Raw genomic sequence first — 9,694 nt, forward strand, 5'->3', positions numbered from 1 at the left:
AGGAATGTCCCTTTAAGTGTGAGCACTGTTAGTGTACTCTGGCGGTGCGTCACATTGAGGTGGAGTGCAATAATCTCAAGGAAACTAGAAAATATATATTTGGTAGAAGAAATGTGGTGGAATCATTTCGATTCCATCCTGAACTTGTGTTTTAAGATACTGAATTTTAGTCAACATTTTAAATTTACTTTAAATTTTTTACAACTCTTTACACTGTTTTATTTGACCTTTAGAATTATTTTATTGATATTGACCTTCACATCAATTATGCATTTTATTTACCTTTGTTTGCCACCAAATAGCCTGGGGTGTCGTCAAACATTCATTCAATCATTCTGTCCTACGCGGGTGTTCTAGGTCGCTTTTGTTGTTTATATCTGATCTGCAGTGTTTATAATGTTTGATTATTTCTTACAGCTCTGCTTTTCTGCTTCCGCACACTCTAATCACCCCTGGCCTGCGTTCAGCCAGACCGCTAGACTGGCTTATGCGCTTCACGTTAAACCAAATGGCCACGTCGGTAACCAATCAAATAGTTTGCGAATGTTTAGCGAAACATTCGCTGTCTGAACTTAGGGCTGGTGTGAGTGAATTCAGTGACCTCACGTGACCCGACACACAATCTCGCCATGTACGAGATAATTGTTTCTGGACATCCTGGACATTTCAGAAATACACCATTAATGTCAGTGGACACAATGGCAACTTCCAGATGCAGTATTTGAGTGATTAAATGATGGATTGGCTGTTGTCATTATCTCGTTAGACTGGGCATGAAAACATCAGCACCACATTTCTAGTTGAACTGAGAATTTCTTGTACACATATTTCGTCAACATGCGGTCTGAGATCGATACAAGGTATTGTTCAAATTTAAATATAAACATTCTTCAGTTTTTAAAAATATATATTTCAAAGCTAAAGTGGATTCGTGTAATGTTCTGTAGGTTTTGTTTTAGAAATATACATGCAGGTACGGAATATATAAAAAAAAAGGTTTGATTCCATTTAATCAATAATTTTGTGACACAATGTTGATAGGAAAGCAATTTCAGGAATAATACTTTACATTTAGTGCCACTCCCACACAACCCCACCCCCATAAAGATATAGTCCTTTGAAGGTTCTTCAGTTATTGTTTTTTAAATATATATTTGAAGGCTAAAGTGGATTCGTGTAATGTTTGTTTTTTTAATATTTAGAAAATATCAATAAACTATAAACTAACCCCATTCTTTCTTTCTCATCTCTTTGTCTCTGTCTCTCTCTGTTGCTCTGTTCCTCTCTCTGTTGCTCTGTTCCTCTCTCTCTCTCTCTCTCTCTCTCTCTCTCTCTCTCTCTCTCTCTCTCTCTCTCTCTCTCTCTCTCTCTCTCTCTCTCTCTCTCTCTCTTCTCACACACCCCACCCCGTAAACAGGACACCGGAAATAAAATAATTGCAGATATTATCTTCTTTCACCTTCCGGCCATTTTCTATAGATATTGATATTCCATTCTGTCATTTTTACACAACAGGGCTTCTGTAATTTACAGACAGTTTCTTTGTAATTCATTAAACTTACAATTAACACATCGAAGTGGTGAGACTAGTGTTCTCGGTTGAAACGAGCCATAAACTTTTCACCTCTGATTGGATGCGGACAATTTGAGCAGCTGTTGACACGACCACGTGGATCACGTCACCATTTCACTACTGCCTGGTGCCATTTTGTTGCGGCATCGACGGGTTAGTGTGATTAATCGGTATCGATTCCACCACATCTTGTTCTTGGCTGAACTTTCATATTTCGAGGCTCATCAATATGCGCTCTTGTCTTACAATTAATTATTCAAGCACGCCATCGCGATAACTGTCCAGCTGTGACGTATACTACTAGGAAAGGGTAAAGACTTAGGCTCTCAAAAAGAATGATGGTTTTGTTTTTAGATACTAGAAAGCGGCAAAAACTGGCACTGAATTTTTTTTTTTTCAATTTTTAAATATTAAAAAGCACCATAATCTTGCTTGGAGAAAAGGGGTTATCTTTAAAGGTTGGGAAACGGCAAAGATTTGCTTTGAAAAAGAAAGGGGTTTGTCTTTAAATATTGGAAAACTGCAAAGATTTGCTCTGTGAGAGAACAAATGTTTTGTATTTTGATATAGGAAAGCGTCACACTTGCTATGAAGAAAGAACAATTGTAAAGACGATCTCGGAAAACGATAATCATTTTATATTTAAATACTAGACAGAACTGCCAGTTTTCGATAAATTAAATGCCACTGTGATTGACATTTAATAGCCAAAATATTGTTACCGTTGTTCCTGCTGCTTTCGTGGTATTTATTTGTGTTTCGTACAGAATTATATTCAAACATTAATTCATTCATTGATTCATTCATGCATTCATTCATGCACTAAATCATTTATTCATCCAGCACAACAAGCATAAATATTTAAATGTATTATATCGTACATCGTATGGAACGGGATAATGTAACATTGTAGGGCAGGACAGATTGACGAGAGACACATCAGTGATACACAGGCGGACACGTGCATACAAACAGACCAACTTATAGACAAACAAGTATTGACATACTGATATACATACAGACAGACAGACAGACAAATAAGTGATACACAGGCTGACAGACGTGTATACAAATAGATAAACTTACAGACACACAAATACTGACATACTGACAGACAGACAGACAAATAATACACAGGCCGACAGACGTGCATACAAATAGACACACTTACAGACACACATGCAGACAGACAAACACATTTTTTTTTATTCCCCTCGAAATAATACATAGGTCTTCTGATATTAATCTTTTTTAAAGTTAGTTTGTTTTGTTTATCGACACCACTAGAGCACATTGATTAATTAATCATCGGCTATTGGATGTCAAACATTTGCTAATTCTGACTCGTAGTCTTAGAGAGGAAACCCGCTACATTTTGTCCATTAGTAGCAAGGGATCGTTTATATGGTTCATCCCACAGACAGGATAGCACATACCACGGCCTTTGGTATGCCAGTCGTGGCGCATTGGCTGGCAGTTGTATTCTCATTTATAAGTGTTAACTATTGAACCAGTTTTAGTGACATGTCCCACAAACTACATTGCATCACAGGAGTCACAAGCCATTGGAAAGCTGTCTTTATTTTCACACATCTTAATGAGACGTGATTCATTATTCACGTCTCAAAACTGTCGCTCGTGTTTGCTAATTGAGTTGTGAACCCATATTTCATTTCAGAATGACAGATGGGCTCCAGAATATGTCGTGTTGGGACCATTTATTTCCATTAGCATCAACACTACAACAATGTATACTAAAAGGCAAAAGTTATTGTGACATGGATTGTTTGGAGTAATAAATTTGTGAATGGATTTAATGGATGTAAACCAGAGAAAATGTGCATGAAACAACTCGAAGAAATATAACCAAGCAGTTGTTGCAGCGATTGCATGCTTTGTGCAAGAAACATGGAATATTCAGGAGACATCCTGTCCAGTGTTCACTATAAAAGGCTAGACATTCAGTCGCAAATCATTGCCAGTCCGTGCAGCCTTCAGCAGTCCAGAAATCAGAAAAACACCATTAGTGAACTGTTTTATGCAATTTCGTCATGCCACGCCTCAGTGAAAGTGGGAGATGGTGAGTCATAGGGATGCTTGAATCTGAGATCTCGCAGTGTGACGTTGCACGTCAATTCAACGTCCACAGAAACACCATATGGCACTTATGGCAACGATATCAACAAAACAACCAGGTCAGGGACCGTCCTCGTAGCGGCCTACCACCCGTGACAACCCCTCGCCAACAACACTGCAGGAACTCCGGTTGATCCTTCCTCAGATCTGGATTGGCACTCCCAGGAACTTTCTTCAGCGTTTAGTGGCCTCAATGAGACGTCGGTGTCAGGCCTGAATCAATGCTCAAGGTGGACACACTCGCTACTGACTGTGTGAACTTTGCTCTGGACCCCTATGATGTGATGTGGCTCATTTGCATATGGCAGGTGCGCCCTTTTCATGGACATTGCTCGTTTCCATACCTTCGGACATTTCTCTTTCCATGATATAACGTTTCATACACGGCAGTAAAAACTTACCATCAATTATCTTTGTCTTTTGTGTGTCACAAGCTCATAACAATTTGGAATGGAGTGCACATATACTGCTAAAAATTACGTGTTATATGGGACAAGATCTCAGTAGATGACACGGATTCCTGTTCTTAAAGCAGCATGATCCTGTAACGAACAGTTTGTTTTAACGACATCACTAGAGCACATTGATTTATTAATCATTGGCAATTGGATGTCAAATATTTAGTAATTTTGACATATAGTCTTAGAGAGGAAACCCGCTACATTTTTCCATTAGTAGCAAGGGATCTTTTATATGAACCATCCCACCGACAGGATAAAACATACTACACCCTTTAATATGCCAGTCATGGTGCACTTGTTTGAACGAGAAATAGCTATTTGGGTCCACTGACAGAAGTCGATCCTGGACCGACTGCGCATAAGGCGGACGTTTTTACCACTGGACTACGTCCCGCCCCTGTAGCGAACACGTCACGGTGTGTCTATACATAGAATTAGCGGTTTTACGATGATTGTAAATAAGGCATCGGGCACGCTGTAAATCTCAGCTATTGGAAAGTGTAATTAAGATCCCTTGCTGCTTGTAGGTAGTAGGTTATATGCTAGTAATGCATTTACTTTCTCTATCGACGAAGTGTCGAAATAATCATTAGTCGTAAAAAATCCTAAGTTTACAAATGTACTGAGGTGTCGTGAAACAAATACTGCTTTCCGTACCTGAGTTCACGAGACGCATCTCTCAACGCCACCCCCATTATTTGCCCGAATACTCTGACGGTAAGAGAGCTACACAGAACAGTTATCAAGCTCTCTTAAAGAGACATTCCTGAATTTGCTGCATTGTAAGATGTTTCTGACTAATAAAATATTTCTACGATTAAACTTACATATTAAATATATTTTCTTTTTTGAAATATTAGTGTCTGTATATTCAATGTGTTTCTGGTCGTCTTAATATTTGTCAGAAGCCAAAACTGGATTTTGTCTTCAAATAATTTCGTACGTACGAAAAAACTATATTTTAGGAAATAAGATGAAATTTAACCTAGTACAAATATTAGAACGATTAGAAACACGTTTAATATACAGCCACTAATAGTTTATGCAGAAAAATATATTTGATATGTAATTACAATCGCTAAAAAGTCTCTGTTAGTCGATAACATCTTAAAAAGGGCAGCAAACTCAGGAATGTCCCTTTAAGTCAGAGAGAACAATATATATACTGAACAAAAAAAGAAACTTCCGATTTGTACATATAATATTTGTTGTGTTAAAGAATTCATTGTGTAATGAAATTATATAGGTAGTATTAGCCTTGAGCTGTATTATCAGGATTCATGAATTTTATCGATTCATTTTGCACTGTTAATCGTCGACAACGTGAAATTCAATTTGCACATGCATGCATGGTTCGACATGTCCCGTGTAGTATTCGGTCTTTTTTTTTTACTTGTCTTACTGACATTGTTGTCAAGTGAACGAAAACACTCCAAAATTTGTAAAAAAATTAACGTTTTTTACATTGTAGCATTTTTAGTATGCCAAGAATACCCAATAGTTTACGCGAACGGGCGATTGGCATGCTTGATGCTGGCATGTCGACAGAAGACGTTGCAAGGCATGTTGGGAGTTCTAGTCGAGCGATACGAAATCTTCGCGTAAGATTTCGAACGACAGGAAACACCAATGACTTGCCACCTCGTGGACGTCCGCGTGTTACAACACGTGGTCAAGACCGCTATATCATGAACACGCATTTGCGCAATCGATTCCAAACTGCCACTGCTACTGCTGCTAACACACCTGGGCTTCACAATAACCGAATCAGTGGGCAAACTGTTCGTAATCATCTGCGGGAGAACGGTTTACATGCACGACGTCCTTACGTCGGATGCGTTTTAACGCAACGCCATCGTCTAAATCGTCTTAATTGGGCACGTGTACACACTCGTTGGATACGGCGACGCTGGAATACCGTTCTTTTTTCGGATGAATCCCGATTTTCTTTACAACGTGGTGATGGCAGGGTGCGCGTCTACCGTTGGAGAAATGAACGCTATGCTGACTGTTGTGTTCTTGAACGAGATCGTTTCGGGGGTGGAGGTTCTGTCATGGCCTGGGCAGCCATTGCCCATGGTTATCGTTCACCACTAGTCGTCATTGATGGCAATTTAAATGCTCAACGTTACCGCGATGACATTCTCGCTCATCACGTCATTCCTCTGTTCCATAACAACGCCAACATCTCGATTTTTCAGCATGATAATGCCACCTCTCATACAGCTAGAGACACTGTAAATTTTCTTAGGACAAATAACATTGATTTCATTGATGACTGGCCCACTAAAAGTCCTGATCTCAACCCCATCGAGCATGCCTGGCGTCGTCCCAACCCACCCGCTAACGTCAACGAACTTCGTCAAGCGCTCATTCAGGAATGGAACAATATTCCACAGGCAGAAATCAACACTTTAGTCAATTCTATGCGCCTACGATGCACTGCAGTGGTCAATTCAAGAGGTGGTCATACCAGTTATTAAGTGGGTGTTTTTATTTTTAACCCCTACCACACTTGGTCAAAATTTCTCCCAGTTTCTCTTAACCTATGGCCATGATTTTTGCACCAAACGATGCATTATGGAACACTCTTTAAACGCATATATAACAATTATTCCCCCGGTTTGTTTTCATCAAGTTATGTTCAAGCAAATTTAGCGGAAGTTTTTTATTTTGTTCAGTATATATATATCCATATTGCGCAATCTCTGTCTACCAAATGGTAGTCAAAGATTCTCACTCTAATACAACAACAATCCTATGTTTGACGTTAAATACAATTACATCGAACATTTTCGAGTTCCTTGATAAAAAAAGACATATTAATCAATAATATACATACTACAGAATGAAACCAGACGGCACCCCATCTCAATAATATTCCGGTTAAATACGTAGTTGCTCACAGCGCAATACTGATATAGATAGTTCTCTGACGGTAGGAGAGCGTGATAACAGCAAACATCTCCCTGTGATATTACAAGAAGGAACAAGAAGAAGAAGAAGAAGACTGTCCAAATATCTGTCTAGCTCTCTTACCGTCAGAGTACTTGGGCAGTGTCCCAGTAATAAGATTTGAACTGACAATTTTCCTTTACAAATGAGGTTAGTAAGATAGATACACATTTGCTTATTTTTAACTATAATATCGCTCTGCTAGCAATACTTGTACTCACGATATACGTATATCCATCAGATTTATTTGTAACACTGTACAGATCATTACTAATGGATAAAAGAGATATATAATAGGGTTCCCACCGCACTAATCATGAGATAAATAGAGAATAATACATGAGTGGTCGTTAGATACCATTTATCTCACACTGAGTTGTTTTAAAATGTATCTAAACGATCGAAATCGAGTTTGATACGTTTTTAAACAAAGAGTTGTGAGATAAATGGTATCTAACGGACATGAATATATTATTCTATTTCTTACATATCCTCAAAAACCAGGTTTTAAGCACATTTTAACACCTTTTTCGACTAAAAGTTATTTACAGCCGTTGCACTTGTAGCTGACTTGCGCGTCACAGACGCATGATTGACAGGTTAACTAACTTGGCTCGGCGGTGTAGTTGTGAAGATATTGACTTAATGCGGGTAGGTAACTGGGTTCGAATCCCGCTACAGGCTCTACGAGCGACTATTAACGATTCAGTGTGTGGGTGTAAGGCCATTACACACATTCACCTCTTATTAACCACTAACACAGAGGACACACGTGCAAACCTAAATTGGATACAAGGACAAAAATAAGTTGAATTGAAATCGAATTATCCGTCTGTCTGTGTGTTTGTCTGGATCTACTATAACCCGCTGGACGTTTCGCACATAAGCATACTTTTTGTTGCTATTTCTTAGTGTCTGCAGACGATAATAATTACATTGCCTTCGCCACTCACAAACTAATGCCCAAATCGAGACTCCGTGGATCAAAAGGATAAGCCGCGTGGCTGTTTCTATTCCGGTACAGCTGGTTACTTCCACAGAGGAAGTCCACACGAAATAGTTCTATCAATCAGAACTTTACGTGTCTGTCTTATAAAAAGTACAAATATATCTTCTAAATAGAAGAATTGAAGAATACTTTTCCTCTTTAACAAAAAACAGTTTAACTGAAAAAAAGACACTTTTCTTTCTTTACTGGTATAAGAAATTAATCATTCGTTTTAAATAATATACTATTAAAACTCGCTTGTTACCTAATTCTAGGAACAACAAGCCAAAAATTAATCAGGAAAATAAAGTCTATTTTAGTTTTCAAAATGTTCCTGATTACATCAACTTTGAAAGGTTCAAGCACGCTGTCTGAGCACGCATCTGAGCTGTTCGTCCAAAACAGGAGTTAATGACATAAATAGTTAGTAACCGAAAGAGAAGTCTGTATGGTGATCTTACTCTGGGTGGAAGTAGGTACTGGGGTGCGAACCCAGCATCTTCTAGCCGTAAGGGCAAGTGCTTAGCCAATACGCCACAAAGGTCGGTAGTCCATAGCCCGTAGTATGTTGTTGTTGTTGTTGTGCTTTTTTCGGAGAGGTGGGGGATGGGGATGGGTTGTCGTGTTTTTCCGTTTTATTTCGTCTTCTTTTTTATGTCTTCCTCTTTTCAATAGCTGTGGCTAGTAGCCACTTCTAAAACACTTTGAATTCTCTATTGCTGTCTTGTATGTTTAATTAGACGGCTGGTTTCAGTGAGTGCATTACTGCAGCAATAGGTCGAAGAGTCAGGGCTTTTCATCACAGGGAACTCTTTACACACACATTTAATTACTGAGGACGACGAATCTCGGACGCATATGTATCTAGGTTGCATGAGGGTATCTTGAACCAAATCAATTCTCATTGCTGACAATGTTAACATTTTCTAATAAAACTGATACAAGCAGCATGTCAACACACCCAGGCAGGACACGTATAAAATGGCATGTCAAGTGGCATTTAAGAGATTTAAAGAATGTTTTATTAAAAAGCCCCATTTTTTGCAGAAAATCGCAGTTTCATTTGTTTTGTTAAATTAGTTTATTGTTGTTTTGTTTTGTTTTGTTTGTTTTTTGTTTGTTTTGTTTTGTTTTATGTGGGGGTTTTTTTTTTTTTTTTTGGGGGGGGGGGGGTAATATCGCATGGCGTGTTCAGGAGGGCAAGCGCTAAATTAACGATAGACGCAAATACCACTCTAGCAAGCAACCGCGAGCGTACGACCTCTTGATTTTGTCTGTGGTGTCAAACTGTAGTGTATAGTACACAACAACAGTACAGTAAATAAAGGTATACTAATTTATTGGGAACATAATAATATTTTTACAAATAATTACTCATGTCACATAAATATTACTACCAATCAAAGTTGTAGATGTTTTTACTCCATAAATATTTGATGATTCCCCTCGAAGTGTGCCACGGAACGCTCCGATGTGGTATACGGTACTTTTCGAAGTTTGACACGGAATGTTCCGATGTGTTATACGGTGCACTTCGAAGTGTGTCACGGAACGCTACGATGTGGTATATGATGTACCTCA

The sequence above is a fragment of the Gigantopelta aegis genome, chromosome 9 (genome assembly GCF_016097555.1).
Source record: "Gigantopelta aegis isolate Gae_Host chromosome 9, Gae_host_genome, whole genome shotgun sequence".
NCBI classification, from domain to species: Eukaryota; Metazoa; Mollusca; class Gastropoda; order Neomphalida; family Peltospiridae; genus Gigantopelta; species Gigantopelta aegis.